We start from the raw sequence: 19,492 nt of genomic DNA, 5'->3' as shown, positions 1-19,492 counted from the left end.
CAGGCAGGGCACGGCACGTGGGGCTGGGAATTGCACAGTGCTCCCAGAGCGGGCAAAAATGCAATCTGTGCTAGGGAACGGAAAGGTAGGTGTCCTGGTTTGTGCAGGAATGCAGGGCTGGGAGATCCCGCGTGGAAAGGAGGTGGGTGCGGAGAGAGAAAGCGAATTTGTTTCCAGCGCGGAGAGGCGCTTTTCTAACCCGACACTCGAGCTCCAATCACACACTCTGAGGTTAGCGTAGCATTAAATTAACAGGCAGGGTCGGGGTTATCCAGGGCATTATACCGCGTGCCCGGGATGTAACCTCTGCTCACTCATACACAAAGAAGAGGGAGAGACGGAGTTACACCAGGAAAGCCAAAGAGCACGGTGAGTATCGGTATTCGCTGCTCTCCCTCCCGTTCCTGGGAACAAAGTTCAAAGGCGGCGGGTGCGGGACTGCGGCTGGCTGCGCCGAAGCCCCTCCGCTCCCTTTGGAGCAGCCGCCTTTGGAGCCAGGACCCCCAGCGCAGCCCCTGCCGGGCGAGCCCTGGCTGAGCAGCAAGGAGAACTTGCGGTACCTTGGTTAGAACTTTGCTACTTTATGTAGAGAGGGGAAAAAAACATTAAAAAAAATTGACTTGGATGCAGCGCTATTTATAGGTGGCGGTAAAGGCTCCTTTTCAATAAGCAGCCGTGGAAAAAAAAGCGTCAGAAAAGTGGCTGCTTTATTGATCCGAGGCGCTGGACGGTCACAGCCACGCCAGCCAGGCTGCACCTACAAAGTTGCGTCTCCGCTCGGGTAAGGCAGCAGCGAGAAGGGGAATAGGGTGCGGGTTTTGCTGACCACTAGCTTGGACACGATTCAATTGCCAAGCACAAGTACAGGGCAAAAGAGTGTGAGATGGAAGACTTTTTCCTTTTCTTTCAGACACGCACACAATGCAGGGCACCCGCAGGGCTGAAAGTGGGCCAGGGCTACACTGAAGGTATCAGATCACACAAAGCAGAGGAAAGAAATCCAGGTAAAAATACATTAGTTGAAATCAGAGGACGAGCTTGATTATTTTTTTTTTTTCTTTTAAACAAAGGTGCACGTTAGAACAAGCTGGAAGCACTCTTTGTGCCTGACGGTATCCCCCACGCCCACTGGAAATAAAGAAGAGGCTTGCTCTTTCTTTGCATCTTTTAAACCTTGTTTTAATTAGAATTGCCAAAGTAGGACACCCCGGTGGAAGATGTTTTCAAGTATCCACCTACCTCTCTGCTGTAAGCAGAATTACTGTCTGCTAAATTGCTTGAAACGCAAAATTCTGCCCCACCCCCAGCTTGGTTTGGCACCTACTCACTTTTTCCCCCCGAAATTGCAATCGTTTGTGAAAGGTTACTCCATTGGGAGGAAAAGAGAAACCCCAAACACCCAGCAGTAATGAGATCAGTGGATTCCGAGAGCCTCGCTTTGCTCTGTACAACAGGAAAGGCTTTGGACAAGAGAGCGTCCCAAAAAAGTCACGCTTTTTTTTTTTTTTTTTTTTTAAGTCCCAGATTGGGCGTATCCTTACACTTCTCCTTTAATTTATTTGATTAAATCATAACCAAAACAGACTCATCAGCTTCTCGTATTTCCTCAGCTGTAACCATACGCGAAACCTTTTATATGGAGACAAGTAATTGGCTTTAGTTAACTCAGGGCATGGGCTGCGCTCAAGTTTTCCTCCCGTTCCCAGGGCAGCGTTTCAGCCTGTTCCAGCTCTGCCTCACGCTCCTCAGCCGCCAGCCTCGCGGTTTTAAGCTGTTTGTGCAGTTCCCCACCATTCTCTGATTTCGCACATGAGGGATGCTCCCGGCAGAGGCTTGCGGGACCAGGGAGCTCTTCCCGCTTGGGATTTGAGAGTGGCGGGAATGGTTTAGGGGGGGTCCAGCCCGGTTTGAACTCGGAACCGCTCCTGGACCGTGTCCTGCGGCCACCCGCGTCCCGCCTCGGTACCGGGCTCGCGGCTTGTTCCCGCTCCCGGTGAAGGACCAGACTAATTTCACCTTCAGGAAAGCGAGGTTCTGTTAGCTCACTTCTGTCTTAAATCTAAAAGAAAGAAAGGGTAAAGGCGGGGGGCAAAAACCCTCTTAAAGTTTCCCAGGTAAAGCTCGGCTTTCCTGTGGTCATTACTCAAATGAAGAACAGCGTCAATTAACTCCAAATTGGAAATGCCTGCCCGAGAAGAATAATGATAATTCCCGGCCGTTCTCTAAGAGGTAGTTGCAGGATGGCACTTAGTGCGTGTGGTCCCTAATGACAGGATTGCTGCCCTGCCCGGGGTTCGGCTCTCCCTGCCCCGCTGGCTTCGCTCTCAGCTCGGGCAGCGACGCCGGGCACGGTCCTGCCCAAACCTTCCCAAACCTTCCCCCTGTTCCCGGGCACGGCTGTCCTGCCCAAACCTTCCCCCTGTTCCCGGGCACGGCTGTCCTGCCCAAACCTTTCCCTGTCCCCTGGCTCGCCGCCCGCAGCCGCACGGGCTCACACCTCCCACAGCCAGCACAGTGTGACCACACCGTGGCAAGAGATTTAATTACCCCCATCCCTCGATAAGAGGGCAGGGACCTCTCAGCAACAGGTAACCGCGGGCACCTGCAGCTCTGCGAGTTGTTTAACTGATAACAGAGGAAGGACAGAGGGGTCGCTTTCGGTAAGCCGGGGTGCGAGGGAAGCGGGACATTAAAAAAGGGGCGCACAGCGATACTTTGGCAAAAGTTTAACGTTGCTGCGAGGGGAGCGGGACCCCCGCAGGGAAACGGGACCTCTGCTTCGCCTCGGCTCCTCGCTCGCTGTTCTCAAGCTGTCCCCACAGCCCCTCAAGCCGTCCCGCGGAGCTGTGGGGGGGACACGTCGCTCTCCGGGGACCGGGCTCCCTGCGGGGGATGCTGCGGAGGGTGCTCGGCGCGGGCCCTCGCTGGGACAGCGCTGCGCGGCCGGGCGGGCACGGCCGTGTGCGGGGGAGCCGGGGCAGCCTCCCCCCGCTGTCTCATCGCTGAAGGCACGGCAGGAGCGGGGCTGCGCGGCCGGGCACCAAGCAGAGCCCGAGCAAGCCCCGGCAGGGCCCGTGGGGGGCTCAGAGCCCGGGTGGGGCTCCCACGGCCAGGCGGGGCCGGCCCCGCTCTGCGGCCGCCGGGGCTGCGGGCGGACGGGCAGCGCTGACCCTGCGCGGCCGGAGGGGAGGGTCTCGGCCTGACCCGAAAGGAGGGAGCTCTCCCTTCCCTTCCCTTCCCTCCCCTCCCCTCCCTTTCCTACCCCTCCATCCCCCCCCGGCTCTTTGTTCTTTGCCCCTTTGTTCTTCTTCTCCAAGTTTCCAGGGGGGTTGCTGGTGCGGAGCAAAGTTGCCGAAAGCTGAGGAATTACATTGAGTGGGTGTCTGAGCAAGGAAAGAGGGTGAGGGTCCCTTCCCAGGGCTAAGAGCAAAATCCCTCTGCTTGAGCAAGGGCTCGATGTGGGGCGCTGGAGCCGGGCCGTGCTCGCAGGGATGCTGAGGCAGGAGGAGCTCCTGTGGCCACAGCACCAAGGACCGGGCACCCCCTTCGCCATTTAAACGCGTTTTGGGAAACAAACATCCTTTTTGGTGGGAAAGGGAAGAAAATAATAGTGATTGGCGGACATGCAATGAGATGAGGCAGCAGGTAACAGAGATGAAGGTTTTCTGAATGCTAGATTTTAGGGAACACATATTGGTTTGGGATACACAATCTTAGAATGGCTTTGTCTCCGCCACTTTTTTTTTTTTGCTGTTTTTCGTGTTTGCTTGATAGGGCTCTGGTTAAGTGTTGTCAGGAGTTAAACAAGTTGGGGCTTAATTTCAAAATAGATGGACTGTCTTCATAGAGCAGCATCACAGCTTAAAAGACAGGTTTAATGTGGTTAATAGCAGATCACAGCATTGTTCAGTAGTGGCAATAATACCAAAACTTCCTGGAAAAGGAAAACTCCTTTATTTGGTACAATGTGGAGTAGTCTTATCTCGTCTTTACTAATCATTATTAAATGTTAGAGAACTACAAGCTTATTCTGCCTTGCACTAAGAAATCCCAAAGCACTTCACAAACATCTGTTATCACAGGATTCTTACCTCTCCTCCTGATACATAAAAGTAGGAAAACACTTTATTTGGGTGAACTAGGTATTAGGAAAGCTGATGTGAAAAAGGAATTTTTGATATGGTGCACTGGAGTAGGTCACAGCAGGTGACAGACAGAGCCAGGTCAGCATCCTCAACTCCAGCACGCTTCCCTAACAGTGCTGCTGTGCTCCCACCTTTATATCCAAGGGTATCATGGATGATTGTAGCACTTCAGCATTTGCTGAAAAGCTGCATGAATCTAATTCTCATAATCATGAGAATGTCCACAAATATTTGCTGGTTTTACATAGGTAGAGATTCTATAAAATTATTTAAGAAAATTTTATATGTGCAGTAGTTTTGTATTATGTAAAAATGCCACAAATGTTTATTATGATGTGCAAAATTTCCAGAATTTGTATAGCTTTTTTTTCTGGTACTTAACAAAGTTGAGAAAAGGGGTGAGATCAGATTGGGGTCGACTAAACAAATGTTCTAGACCAGGATTTTTTAAATGTGAATACATTTTAGGGATAAACCCATCCTTTTGGCAGAGGTTAAACCCATTTTTCCAATGAAATGGGGCTTGATTTGAGGTGATGTGAGGCTTTGTTTTTTCTGATGTTGAGGGCATACAATCCCAATGAGAAATTTGGGAACCTTGCAGCTGAAAACACAGCTTTAGCTTTTTCAAGATGGCAACTCAAACACAGAAAATGTCCATGAAAACTTTGACCTTTATTATTTAGGACTGTGATTCAGAGTTGAATGTAATAATTGGTCAGTAGCAAATTAGAGAAAGATACAGACATTGCATCAGCCGCTTTGGTGGTAGCTCGATTTTCTAGCTGTGTCTCCACACACAACTCTCCTGGCTTATTGTTTAAATCCTGAGGCCAGCAGCACTGCTTACTGCTCTGTTTATATCCCAGTGCTCATAATGTGGTGTTGCAATATCCAGGTAAAAATGTTCAGTGCCATTTAGAACAAGGAATCTGCCTTGAGCAATGCTGTAATCAGTAATAGCCAACGTTACTGAGAGCAACAGCTTCTGCAAATGCCTTACTGCCACAAGTTAACCCAAGCACAGATGTAATTGTGCTCAAAACTAAATAAAAGCAGAAGAAGGAGAATAAAAACCTAATTGGAAAAATGGATTTTAGAGAATGCTCTGTGTGATCAACAAAGGCTGCTTCTGTGTCAGTAATGAAGACAATTAGAGAGACAAGTGATGTTAGTGGGTGCTTGTTCAAATAGAGGGTTTCTGCAGCATGAGAAAAATTACTTTGATTCAAAGGCATTCACTAAAGAAAGGGTGGTTGCATTTTTTTCCTGTTAATTTGTCTTTTCACCTGTGCTTTTTGCTGATGTAGGTAGATTTCCTTTAAGCAGATGAGAAATGTATATACGTTTAAAAAAATCAAAGCAAAACAGACAACCCCCTACTATTTCCCTTGGAAATTCTGCCATCAAATACAAGTTACTAAATATTGCACAGGATTTTAGAAGGCAAATCTAAATATATAGTTTGGGATTTTTGTCATCTTGGTTTTTGGAGCAGAGGACAAAACTTCTCTTTTGTAGCTATTTGTTAAACTACTGAGTTTAAAGGAGATATATGGCAAGACTTTTTACCTCTGCATTTTTATCACCTTTGTCAAGAAATGCAGAAAATTAGGGGAACATCACCATTATTTTTGGTTTTACTTTCCTTGAATTTGTTAATATATGTAGGGCAATTCCAAACAGCATCAGTGCAAAGGAATGTGGCATAAAATCAGAATAAGGAGGAGATTAAAAATGAGCACTCTCTGCTTTGTAATGGATACTTCTAGGCATAGGTGTGAATGAATACTGATTCATTTATACAGTTCTTAAATGGAAAAGCCTCAAGTTTACAAGAAAGGTAAACAGCATGTCATGCTGCATTTAGCAGATGTTGGCTTGCTAGGAAAATTGAGAGAATGGTCCCCTTGACATCCCTGCAGAGAATTACATATTGCTAGAAAGGAAAGGAGAGCATGTTACTGTAAGAATTTTGTTGAGAATAGGTCATTAGCAACTTTAACATAGTATTTATTTTCTTTTATTTGCTTATCTCAGCCTTAGCAAAGCTAATTATTTTTTTCCTGTAAATGCCTGTGTTTAATTCTGTTGACATTTACCTAAAAAAATTAGAAGAGCCTACCGGATAATGTAAATCTCAGGCTTTCAAATGTTACAAGTGCCTTATGTGGTTACTATATGTGTAAAATTACCTCTAACCATAGTAAACATTAGTTCATTTTGGCTAAGATTCAGTTGCTGAATAAATAGCATTTAGGTGTTTTCTTTTTTCTTACTGCTATGTCATGCATGGAGAGAGCTGGAGCTCATTTCATCATATAGGACAGGAGTACAATTAGGATGTTGACTGAACATTTGCAGAAAATACTGGAGATAATGGCATGTTTCCATCTAAATATTTCAACTGTTTCAAAGTTTGTCATTCTTAATAAACAGAGTAATAATAATAAACTTAGAAACTACTTCCCCAATTTTATATTCTGTCACAAAAGACTTCTTATTCAAAGCACAAAACCAAATATTTCTCCATATTTTCTTAGTGACTCATGACCCTGATGTACAGCACTGGCAAAATACAGGCAATCCCTTCCCTCAAAATATTTGCAAGAATTGCATGTTATTGTTCATGTGTGGGACTTTGAAAACACATCAGTAATTTGTGACTCTGGCTCTAAACACAGAGGGAGAAAAGATGATAAATCAGTATCAGTTCATTCTAAGTAACTGATTAGGATAAAGGCTCTGATCTGTTTTCATTGCAATTAACACTGAAACTCTTGACTTTGAATAGCTTCCTCTTACTGTTTGGGTTGTGGAAATGCTCAGAAATCCCAGCCAGCACTTTGGTTTTCTTGTGCAGGAATACACAGAACTGACATCATCTTCTTTGTTGAAAGCTGTAGTTCCAGGCCTTAATTTCTTGAAATATTTCTACTTAATACTTTCATATTTTTCATCATGCAGTGGGAAGTTTGCCCTCCTCCCTCTCCCCTGAAATAGTTCTCATGTCCTTGAGTGGCATCTTTGGTGTATTGCATTTAATTATTTCAAACCTTCATTCAAATACAGCACTAAAAATGATTTTTTCCCATTCATATCAAATACAAATTCTTACATTGATGCCAGTCTTGGGAAGCTGCCAGTGAACTGTTGCTGCTAAGTTTAACATCCATTTATGACGGCTGTTAAAATGGGTGAGGGTCTTGCATGTTTTCCTCCAGTTAGGAGAATTTTCAAGTAGAACTGAGCTATGTAATTCCATGCAGATGCTAATCACTCAATGCTTTCTGAACAAATTAAATCACTATTTAATATCTTTTTTTACCTCATTCTTTCATATTTTTGTATTCACGCAAGAAGAGCAAGATATCTGCAATAGGCTTGCAATTTGTAATTTAAAATAGTTCTTTAAATGAGGAATTAAAATAGCACAGATCTCTGAACTATAAATAAGAATTTTTTTTCTCTTTCTAACTTGAATGTTTTCTGAAAAATTTTCTTCCCTCCTCCCTCCATATTCATCTTGCCTACTTGAAAAATGTTGGAAGTAGTATGCATTTTAGTAGGATACAGGGTAGCGACTCCTTTTTCAAAAGACACTTGGAATTCTTTACAACATGTCTTTGTAGAAAGTGTTTAATACTTTTAGGCTGATTGAATATTTTACATATGTCAGAAAAAAATACTGTAGTCGAGTGATGGTTTCTGGCACCTGGATATCAAAAGATTTGGCAGCTGCACACATACATGAACTGCTACTGACATCAGGGGCTGCTCGGGCAGGTGGTGTATTCAGGTGCAAAAAAAAAAAGGAATTCACAATTCTAAATTTGGTGATACCAACTACTCTTAAACACTGAGTAGAGAAATTTGTCCTTTTTGTTTTTCTTTTTCCAATCTGTAATAACATCTTGCAGTGGACTAAGTGTGATATATAAATGTAGATATCTATGACAGATACAGATGTGTGTGTATATATATATCACATTATAGCCAAGGAAAAATTTACTCAAGGGGACAAACTTGCTTTAAAGGAAGTGTCACATAAAAGAGGAACTTTATGTATCCAACGTTATCTGTCTTGGTAGAAGAAAGAAATTACTGAAAATGTAGCATCTAACCTTCCTTAAGCATAAGTGCATTTATGTAAGAAAGGATCACCTGTAGAAGACCCATGTATGTGAGAATGACTATAATGACTGCATTATATCTCAGTTCCTTTACTGATTACCTGGCAAATAATTTTTCATCAATATTTCAAAATAAATATTCTTTAAGAGGGAAAACACAATAAATTCAACCATAGAATGAATGCTGGGTTCTGAAGTTTTTTTTGATAGCTTGTTAGGCAGCAAGCAGCATTCATAGGAAAATATTCAAAGTGGAGAGGAACAATAGACAGTGTTGGGACTGGCATAGATCTTTCCTGATCTAACACAAAATGCACAACAAATCATTTGTCCCTGGAGTTCTTGGATCTTTCAAATCACATTGAAGCTAATTCTTATCTCTGAGGTTGGCATCACATCCATCCATCACACTGAAATCACTGAGATTCATGTTCCACAGTCTGGGACTTCTGCAATCTTTAATAATTTTTGAGTGGCTTATTTTGATATTATTAGTTTTAAATGGTTAGGCAGAAAAAGACATGGTAAACCTGTGATTGATTGTAACACTTAACGTTTAAGAGGTGAACTTGTTCTGTTCATCCAAGGGGCACCAAAGACATAATCCTGACTTTCATATAAGGGAACCGAGGCACAGAGAGAGAAATGACTCTCAGAAGCCCAAGTTCCCAATGATATGTTGGTGATCATTTTAGGAATACAGAGCAGGTTGCATATACCTTCTACACACATGTTGCAGCCTCATAAAGTGCGTCCATTTCACGGTGCCTTCACAAACTCCCAAAATCTTGCTGCAATGATTTCCTCTAGAGCTTTGTGCCATGCTTTCATTTAGAGGCAACCCTTCATTCATCAAATGTCTATAAAGCCTGTACCTTGTGGTCACCTGTATGAGGACTGAAAGACCTGTTAATCTTTCCAGTACCCAAAGAACTCTTGACTGTTAACGCCTGTATTTCTAGGTGCAAGAGCAGAATTATGTGAAATCAGATGGAATTGCGTAGCACTTCTTGGACTGAGGGCAGGGGGATGAAAATTAGCATCCCATTTTGTACAGGCTCACAGCAGCATAAAAGCTGAGGCAGAAAATAAAAAAATAAAAATAAAAGCTGAGCTGTAGTGGAAAATAGGGAAGGGCCATTTCTATTAAACTTGTACCTAAAGAGTTGTTCTGAGCAGTAGCAACTACTGCTGGAATAGAGGAAACTCTTTCTGGATGTTAACTCTGAGTGGTCTTGTAACTTAGACAGAAATATGATATCCCATCTGCACAGGTAGAAATGTGAAGGAGCAGTCTCATAACAGCTGAACATTACTGCAACAATCTCTCAAAAATGATCGCTCACACAAAAGAGTTAAAAAGAAAAAATAAATTGGTTCATGCAAAACCATGTCTCCTACCATATATCTGGCTGTAGTAAGTAAGGTTAGGAATATGTTTTTACATTAACAGCCATTAAAATTATTAACTGTTGCTCATGGCCATGCTTTTCCTTTCTCTGTAGTCTTAACAGAGCACCCGTGTCCCAAGGGCTCAGAGCAGGGGCACAGAGAGTTAGCTGTGTATGCAAGCCTGGTAAGTGTAACACAGGCTCTTGGGAAGGCTCCATTAGGACTTAGAAGGGGTGTTTGTGAGCCAGTGCCTCTACTTCTCAGCAGAAATCTAGTGGCAAAACATTATGGTGGAGTTTCTAAACCAGTGAAATTGTTTTAGAGCAATGAACTGTACCATAGTATCCAGTAGTACAGTGCAGAAATTTGATCTAAGTAAAATCACCTTTGGAGAAATAAGTAAGTAGAAGGAAATAATGGACACAGCTTAACTCTGGGTACAGTATATAAAATATGGTGTTAGGAAAAAATGGTTTGGTTTCAGTCAGTAATGTGAGTCTCCCTAATGCTTCTTTTAATTCTCCTGTAACTGAATGTTTTCTGTACTCTGTGTAGCAGACCGGTGGACACAGTAACGTACTCAATACCAGGCTGAACACTTTCTGCTAAATAAGGGGCACGTTTGGCCATCTCATGGGAGAGGGTAAATGGGGACACAGGATCTTTGCAAGGGAAGCAATTCCCCAGTGTTACCTTCTCTGTGCCTCCCCCTGCAGAATCCCATTCAGAGGATGAGCTCCAGCTTGGCAGCCTGGTTTCGAAGTGCTGCCACACCTGGCTGGGTACCAGGTCCCTCCTCCCCTGCCTGCTTTTTGCTGTGCAAAAAGGCACTGCCAGGTGGCTATGGCTGTCCTCTTTTCTTCTTTCCTTTTGGCTGGAGCTGCCATCTGACCAGAGGGGTAACATGGGGAAGGTTGAACCCTTCCATGACCTGTTTGAGGCTATAATTGCATAGCCCAAAATTGAAAAGACTGTAATGGCTCTCGTGCTTTTGGTGAAAATGCTTGACATTCAATCATCCAACCACAGAGCAGATTAAAAGACTGGCACTATTTTGAAGCATCTTTTATTTTCTAGTTTGCTATCAACAATTAGATACATACAGATTTTGGGACTACCCATTATATTCCTTTCTGAGTCTTCTAAGAAGACAAAAACAAGACCAAAATTATCCCTTCTTTATTAAAGGCATTAAAAAACCCCATCCTGACAACCACAAGCCCAAAACCAATTGGATTATGTATTTTTATAGAAATTGATAAATTGATACGTATTGTCTTAGGTATGACAAAGTTCCTAAAGCTTTTTAAATTTAATGTTTGTAAGCTATTAACAAACCATGATTCAGTAATGCAGTGGAAATAGCATAGCTAAAAAGGAAATAACTTGCCTCCTTAGCAGAATTATTGTTACGTTGTGTGTAGGAAAAGCCTTCATAGCTGGCTGCCTTTGCTGCAATCACTGGTGCACTTTTTTTCCAAGGATATCCCATTGTTTGCCACTCTCCTTCCTCAATCATTTTTGTCGTGCTTTTGGATGCAGGAACTTTTTCCGGTTAAATGTTTTGTGCAGCACCTAACAAATTTACCATTCCACCCTGGATAATGCTGTAAATACCTAATGAGAACACATCTCTGGCAGTGTAAATATGGTGCAGTTACCCTGCTTTTTGTAGCCATTGCTCTGCCCTGACACTTGGTTGGGTCTGACAGCTGGAGGTCTCTTGCTCTGTCTTTTGAGAGAAGGACCTACTATTTTGGGAGTTATTTCTGCCAAAAGCTGAGACCTGTAATCCTACTAACATCAGAAGGAGAGGAGAACATGCAGCTCTTGGCAGCAGCAAGCCCCACTAATTTCTGCACTGCCCAGAAATTAACTTCAAGAGTCTCAAAATTGTCATTAAAATTCAATTGTTTCCCTTCACATTTAGACATCCGCCCATGGAAAAGCACCCATTGTGTAACTTCTCTCCCTCTCCCTGGAGGATGGGAAGGGAGCCCTAATGGTGGCTGAAAAGACAGAGGCAAGAAAATGAGCTTACCTTGCTGCCCTAAAGTTAAGCAGTAATCCAAATGGCACCAACACTGAAATACCTAATAATTTGGATGTAGAATTTCATTGCTAAAGACTTCACATTGGTTCAGCTTCTGTCCTGGTTATATAAATAGCTACAACTTTATTTTTTATTTTCTTGCCTTTTTTTTTTTTCCCCTTTGTATAATACGACTAAAATGCCATGGAAAAACGCAACTTCTCAATATTTTAATTTGAAATTGAAGATTGGATTCTCAGCTGGTAGAAACTGGTATGCCTCCACCAGGCTTTCACTGGCTGCATATTGTCTGTGGCTCTGACCAGGTAATTACCAAATAAGACCATACCATAACATTCACATAGAGTAATGGAATTCAGGGTTCTGACTGAGGTTAGGCAGATAAATATAAGTAAATGCCTTGGTCTGTGGAATAAGATCTTTTCACTTTTCTCATAGTTTTCCATCATGAACAACTGGATTAAAACTGGTGTTCCCTCCTTCCCATCGGCCTCTTGGCCATCTCCTGAGGCCTGCTGGTGTAAGAGGAAGAATGAGTTCAGTATCACATTTCACTCAGGGGTCTAGAAATGAGCATCCTTAATGCACACCAAATGAGCTAAATTACAGGGGAGTGTTTCCAGCAGGCATTCCAGGGCTGTGAATACAGCCTGGGAACCCATGGGCCATCATGCTTTGTCACCCTGGCTGATGCTTAGAGAGGCCTTCCTATATGCTCCTGTACACCATTTTCTACCTGTATCTATCCCATCTTTGCAAGCACAGCTTTTTGTGAGTGCCTGGGGATGTACTGACGCATTCTGAAAAGTCAGAAGACTCACTGAACTCTTAAAGCTGGGTAATGTCCATGGGCTTCAAGCAGGGTCTAGATGGAGTTGAGGCATCCAAAATTATTTAAGACCCAACACTGATCTATCCATCTTTTAACTTAACATGCCAGATGAAGCTGTGCAACCTCAGGGAAGATAATGAATACAAACAGTGTTGGGGTTCCATAATGGAGTGTCTTGGATGCTTTCTTCTCTACGGCAACAATATTAGTTCCTCTGTCATTATATAAAACAGAGCACTTGGAGAATTCAAGTTCAGGGATGAAGGGTTTTGTATTTGCTCTTCTTCCAGTCTATAAACTATTCTATGCACAGGCTGCTTCCACTCTCCTTTTGAAGATGTACCATCAGTATTTAAGGTTATTCAGACAAGAGAAGGGAAGCAGCAGAGAGCATGACTGTAGCCTCCTGTGAAAACATTGAATTATGTGGGGTAATCCTGGATTTCTGGCTTCCAGGACTCCTTTAGCACTAACACATTAAGAATAAAATACATTAATGGGCTTTTTTTGAGAATTCTTGAGATATGACCTTAATCACAGAGAGAACCTATCTGCCATTAAACGTAATACATACCTTCCCAACAGCCACCTCCTGCAACCTTTGGCACTGAGATCTGTTTGGAAAGGCAAGAGGCATTGTGGAAATCTTGCAGTGAGCACCTGCAGCCCCAGGAGTGGGGCCCATCACGTACACTTTCCCCAGTGCACTCCTGTCCCTTGCACACGCAGCACGGCTGCTTTAGTGCAGACTGTTAATTGCTTGTTGGTTTAATATTTGTGCAGTGTGTCAAAGGGGAAAGGGCTTAAATTCTGTTTGCATTTTAAATAACTGTCTTGGCAGTTGCACAATCCACAGTGTTTATGTTTTTATGGAATGTACCATTTGTGACTGTTGTTTTAAGAAGTGCAGATATTAAACATGGCCAAGCAGGTTCTACAGTGGGTCTGGCCTGCACTGGCTGTCAAGGGCATTTGGAGAGGTGCCACTTAGCACTGCACAGTTTGCCTGCCATGGATTGGCATATTATAACTTGGTGATGGCAGTTTGGCAACTTTTATCTCTATCAAGCAAGCCAAATTCTGATCCTTTCACTTCAAGCTAGTTCAAATTCCTCTGATACTAGACTCAACTCTTTTAAGAAGCCAGATGGGAGAAACTAAGAGGTGACCTTATTCTGAGTAGACTGGGATCTCACATTAGTTGAGGGCCCCGCCCTGAATCCTGATCTCTGATAAATTAACTTTTTAATGTTTCATTTAATGTTTCATTACTGACTTTGGCACAAGCCAAATGTCTACGCAGATATTTATGTTCCAACAGACAAATGCAAGCTCATTTTTTTCTTCCAAGTATGTTATGTTTTACAGACATGAGTAACTCATGTGGGATCTTTCCCACAGAGTAAAACCAATGTAAATTCGCATGACTCAGGGATTTGTTTCAATGCTCATGTATAAGCTCTCATTAGAAATGATTATGCTTGAAGATCAAAAGAAAGTACACTCACTTGTATTAATGTTTAATGCATAATTCACATTGTTAGAACAAAAAACAAAACAGTCGGTGGTTGTTACGACAAATATCAAACATTGGCACTACTAACCAACTCCCAGAGAGGATCCTTCATTGCCTGGCATTGGCTGAGCGCTGAGATTTCCTCCTGTCTGTGCTGTGCCAATCGTCTTGGGGATTTAGGACACCTTCCTCTCTGGATGAGTAATGCCCCTGTAATGACAGGAGTGGGGGAGAGCCAGGATACCCCAGCACTGCAAGGTGGATCCCACACTCAGAGATCTCTCAGTGGAAGCAGAGTGCACAATAATCCAATTCATTTTTTTATTTAAGCAGGATTTCATATCAGGCATGCTCCTATAAAACCCTCATTGCCTTCAATCTGAGTTTAATACCAGGCTTAATATTTGAGCCTTAATACCAAGACTCATGGTCAAAGTCATTCAGCACCACAGAATTTAAGCACTTGATTTCTTGTTTATGTTCCTCCATGTTTACCTTCTTCAGTCAATGTTTATTTTGTTACCAGAATTATTCTTAATTAAATAAACAGGTTTGGCATGAGGGAGTTGTAGGTGAAATCCATTCCCTATATCCTTAACCAAGACAAGCACAGGAGGGCAAAGCCACGCTTGTAATCACAAAATGAGAATCCTGTGGGCATCCTTGCCTGTTACACAGAGTAGCTGGGACTACTTTATCTGTAAGGGATAACTCCAGGTTACCCTCTGTAACGTGTGACCCATTACAGTCCTTGACACAAAGTAGAAGCTGGATTTTTTCATCTTCATAGCTTTTCCTATGTCAATGTTTAAAGGGTCAGCAGTTTGTATCATTTGGCTTTTATATTTATGCTTCTTTTAAAAAATTTGCTTGTTTACTACCAGACTTTACATAATTTCTACCTCATCTAGTTTTTTTTTTGGTTCCATCCCCTCCCCCTTGCCATTTCCTTTGACAAAAGCAAAGCAACAAACAGTTTTAAGTTTAATGTTTAGGAGGCTTCATTCACATTAGAGAGTCGATGTCTGTGGCATGGAATGACACTGAATGACATTTGACAAACTCTGTGCTTGGCACAAGGTCACAAAACACCTTATACATTCTCATTATCAGTTCAGTCACTTTCCTGCGTTGCCAGTGATGCCAAACATTGGATTCAGAGCAGAGGCAGAGAGCCTGCCTGGGTTTTAGGTAGTTTCTCCCCAGTTCAGACCTCTGTAAGCAAACTACAAATTAGCTCTCTATTCTTAAGGTGTCTCCTGAAGGCCCTCTTGTTCTGCAAACCCTTCTGTGTGAGTTTGTGAGGTTCCTCATTCAGGAGCTAATATTGCTGAGTCAGACTGGATGCTATTGCTACGAATGGAATGCAGTCAAATGGATTGTGAGTGTCTCAGAGGACAGAGCAGAGCTTTGGGGTTTGTTTACCTTTTGTTGGAACAGCCCATTCAAAATATTTATGATTGAGAAGCTGGTATTTCTTCCAGTAAAGAACCTTTTCTCCTCTTTAGGGCAGTTTAGAAGGTATTTAGAGTATATACTGGTTAAATTGTTTATTTTTAGTGAAGTGCACATGGCATTGCTATCTTGACACTGATCATAAATACATTTCTGTTGTGGGGATTTTGTTGAAGAAGAAAAACCTGTAATGAATTAAATATGCTTCATGAGAAAAGAAGTAGGTCAAATGTTGGGCTAAATTAACCTCCTGTTATACAAAATGACTAAATTCTGTTGTTTTCACCTGTGGGACTCTGGACTCGTCTACACACAAAGTTATTTCAAGACACTTATTAGGTACACTGCAGTAATTATGTTCGACTAAACCCATGTGTAGACAACTCCTGCGCCAGTGTAAGAATTCAGTTTCTTGGATTACCTTAATCCACTTTGAAAGTGGATTAAGTGAAACCAGGAAACAACTTGGTCATTCCAGAATGAATAAACTGAACACAGTTCTGCTTTACATTCACATCCGACCTTATTCCAGCATAATTTTCCTGGGCCGAGAGGTTCTTAGGATATATCTACATAGCAAATTAATATGTGATTACAGACACACCAACCCCTCCTTTACTCTCACTGGCATGAGTAACAGCAGTAATGAAAGATGGTAGCACAGACTCCAGTACAGCCTATTAACTGGAGCACATATATGCAGCTGGTTGTGAACAGCCTCTGCTGAAATCCACCTCAGCACACCCTCACTTCAGACTCCACTCACATCCCTTAGACTGACACAGGTGCTGGGAATACCTCTCTGCAACTCAGGTGTGTATGCACACCAAAAACTGCATGTGTGACAGCACTGCACAGCAGAGCTAAATGGGAACCAGGTGAATTTCACTTCAGTGGTTAAGCAGCATGGCTCGCACATTTTTAATATCCACACCTCTGAAAACCAAATAAAGCGTCAGCTGTGTGACTGCAGAAGCCAAATTAAATGTGCTGTAGACAAGCACAACTCAGATGATTTCACTAGGGCTGGATTTGGCTTCATAGTTGAGATCTTGCTTATTTGGCTGATACTTGTTTTGTTACCTATCTGCTCATTTATTTTAATGAAATTAATGCATTTTAATGTTCCTTTAAGTGCATTCCAAAAATAGCAATTTGATTAACTCACACGCTTTTAAAAGTGTGACAATCACAATGAAAAATCTCTGTAAGCTGAGGTAGGGTGCAATTTTAAGTAGCATCTTGGCATACCCTTCATCCCTTCAAACAAATTCCAAACATCAATCAAAAGAGCCTCACTTAAAAATGAATGGCGAAATACAGACAACAATCAAGCTGTACACACTGCTTTTCAAGTCTACCAAAAACATGTATCAGTAATATACTCTGCTGAGACAGGAGAGTTAAGACAGTCAAGAATTTAGACTAAAAGCAGTTCAAAATTATTCCAGAACAGAAACATGTAGCAAACTTGTCTTTCTAGCCAAGCCAGAAAGCATCCTGAGTAGCTTGGTTAAAAAAAAAAAATCCAAAAAACTCACAAACCAGTGCTTTCAATTTCAGGCTTCTGAAAATGACACTTGGACTGTTGGATATTCCAAGAATGACTCCTTTATTGCCCAACTCTTCCCAGCTGCAGTAGGTGATCCCACCATAGCTGCTGCTGAGGGCACTGAGCCCAGCAGCAGAAAAGGTGTACACCAACTTCTCCCGGACTCTATCACCTTATAAAAACTGGAATTGCAAAACCTGAGTAGTAACAATATTAAGCAAAGGCAATTTTCCCTTTTATTGTATTTAAATGAGGAAAATGAAAGTATTAATGCTAATATTAAGGCTGAACAGAGGCAGTTGCAAAAAAAAATAATTTAGTTTCATCCCTACTACATGCATCCCTTCACGGACTCTGCTGCGCTAGTTACCTGTGCATTGGTGATGTTGTAACTTGCTGTTATTATAATAGGTGGTGTGAAAAGCAACACAGAAGAGGGAAACTTGTCTCAGGGCTCTGCTGGGACGCTCTGCGGTCACAGAGTAGGTGGTGTGGTGGTGCTGCAGCAGTTTGGGATGCAATGTGTGGGTAACAACTGGTTTTTAGATGACGAGCCAGTTAAACTCAGGCTGCCATGGATAGTTCAAGCGAGGCCTAGTTCTGGGAATACTTCTGCAGGCGAGTTAAGCCTCACACGTGAAAATGCCCTCAGAATTTAGTGGGAGCGTTCATGGAGATTTGCAGGATCTGGCTTTGCGAAGCACACGAAGCCAGGGCAGCGAATGCGTGTGGCTGCTGCCATGGCCGGGCACAGCGCTGCCAGCCTGCTCGGCGCTCACAGCGGCCCCGGGGCTGCCGCAGGCCCGGCCGGCCCTGCTCTAACGCGAGCCCTCCCGCCTTCGGGAGCAGCTGCTCGGCTGCCCCGGCAGCGGAGGTGGGGAGCGATGGCTCGGGCTCCCCTCACCGAGCCGCGCCAGGCTCTGCGCCAGCCCTTGGCTCTCCTCGGCCGCGACGCCATTGCGCAGCCGGGTGCCCCGGTGCGGCCCGGGCTGCCCTGCCCGCAGCCCCCCCGGGTACCCCGGCTCCCGGCGGGGCCGTGGGGCGCTGTGCGCCGGGGGCTCCCCCGCCTTTCCCTGCAGAGCCTTGCAGGGGATTGGGGGGGCGCGGCGCCGGGCCTGCACGCCAGCAGCGGTGCGGCATCCTCGCTCCTCGCCCGGCCTCCTCTGGCATTCCTTTATTTTTTTTTTTTTTTTAATTTACTGATTTTGTGTGTGTGTGTGCGGTGCCCGTTCCCCCGCCCCCGCCGGCCGCTCGGCACATGGCCTGCTGGCGGTCGGCGGCGCGTGTGTCCCCGCGTCCCCTGGGCGAGGTGTCCCGTCCGCCGTCCGCATCCCAGCCGTGGGCGGCCGGCACCTTCTCTCTCCCCATCCCCCCTTTTCGGCAGTCGCCTTTTTTTTTTTTTGCTGTTCTTGTTGGGTTGGTTTTGGTTTTTTTTTTTTTCGTGGTTTTGTTTGTGTTTTTTCCAGGTGGGACGTGGCGGTGACCGGCGAGGCTCGCCCGGCACTGAATGTCACCCTGAAGGTAAAATGAAAGACACGGAGATGAACGCATGCCTGCGCCCCGCGCCGCCGCTCCCCCGCGCCCGCCGGCGAGCGGCCGCCACCATCGCGGGGCGGCAGCCCCCGCCGCGCCCCGGATTTCCTGTCCCGGCTTTTCGTTACTGCGCCTTAAAAAAACCAAAAAATTAAAAAAAAAAATTCCGCATGCGAAAGAAACGTGCACGTACCCGGTAACGAGCCCAGGAAAAACCCGGCCGCTTCCCCCTGCTCCTGCCAAGTTATCATTGGGAACACAGGCAGGCGCCGTGACGTCCCGGGTCAGGCCGAGTGCGGACCGGCGCTACCAAGGCGGCAGGGAGGCGCGGGGACGCCGCCGGGGCCGGGGCCGCGGGGACCGGGGCCGCCGCCGCCCGCCCGCCGCCGCTGTCCGCCCGCCGGGCCGCGCCCGCCGCCGCCGCTGCCCCCCGCGCCCCCCGCGCCGCCGCCGCGGCGCCGCTCGGCCTCCCGCCCGCCGCTGGCTCCCCCCTCGCCGGCGGAGGTCGCGGGAGCCCAGTTAAAGGAGGCGTGTGTAAAGATTTTGCAATGTCCCTGCATGGTGTTGTAGACTTTCCTAGCAAAGAAACCGGCTTCGGCTTCTTTAAAATCCCTGACGACTCACCTGATTAACCTGCCTGCGGTTCTGAGCTGACCAGGTAAAGCGAGCCCCCGCACCCCGCACCCCCCCGCACCCCCGCCAGCTGACATTGCATGGGGGGCATGTTTGTGCTTGGAGATGAGCCGCTGCCAGGAGCGCTCTGCCCCCCCACCCCCCCGCCCCATTCCACCTTCAGCCCTTGCCAATTGCACTTGCTCAGAGTCATTCACCCCCAAAAAACCCAGCTTTGGAAAAAGCGGCGCGGCAGCACCGGCCACCCG

General features: G+C 44.9%; 1 protein-coding gene and 1 long non-coding RNA gene across 27 annotated transcripts in view; one reads left to right on the top strand and one right to left on the bottom strand.

The window, feature by feature from the left end:
- The first annotated feature begins 289 nt into the window (after nt 1–289).
- ESRRG (estrogen related receptor gamma) overlaps nt 290–19,492 on the top strand; it is a 390,326-nt gene continuing 371,123 nt past the window's right edge. For 12 of the 26 annotated variants that reach the window (XM_063152216.1, XM_063152207.1, XM_063152193.1 and 9 more), the window contains exon 1: nt 19,140–19,269. The gene's annotated coding sequence lies outside the window, so the exon portion shown is untranslated. Of the gene's footprint in view, nt 370–19,122; nt 19,270–19,492 lie in introns of those variants that run through there. The other 14 variants (XM_063152202.1, XM_063152203.1, XM_063152188.1 and 11 more) reach the window with 8 other exon arrangements.
- On the bottom strand, nt 17,292–18,944 carry LOC134416045 (uncharacterized). The gene is made up of 2 exons (XR_010027166.1): nt 18,805–18,944; nt 17,292–18,593 (listed from the first exon to the last, which is right to left on the bottom strand). It is a non-coding gene; the product is annotated as an uncharacterized LOC134416045 (long non-coding RNA).

Source organism: Melospiza melodia, chromosome 3 (genome assembly GCF_035770615.1).
Source record: "Melospiza melodia melodia isolate bMelMel2 chromosome 3, bMelMel2.pri, whole genome shotgun sequence".
Classification (NCBI taxonomy): domain Eukaryota; kingdom Metazoa; phylum Chordata; class Aves; order Passeriformes; family Passerellidae; genus Melospiza; species Melospiza melodia.
The sequence above is the reverse complement of the archived record's forward strand: the minus strand, read 5'-3'. Positions and strand labels throughout refer to the sequence as shown.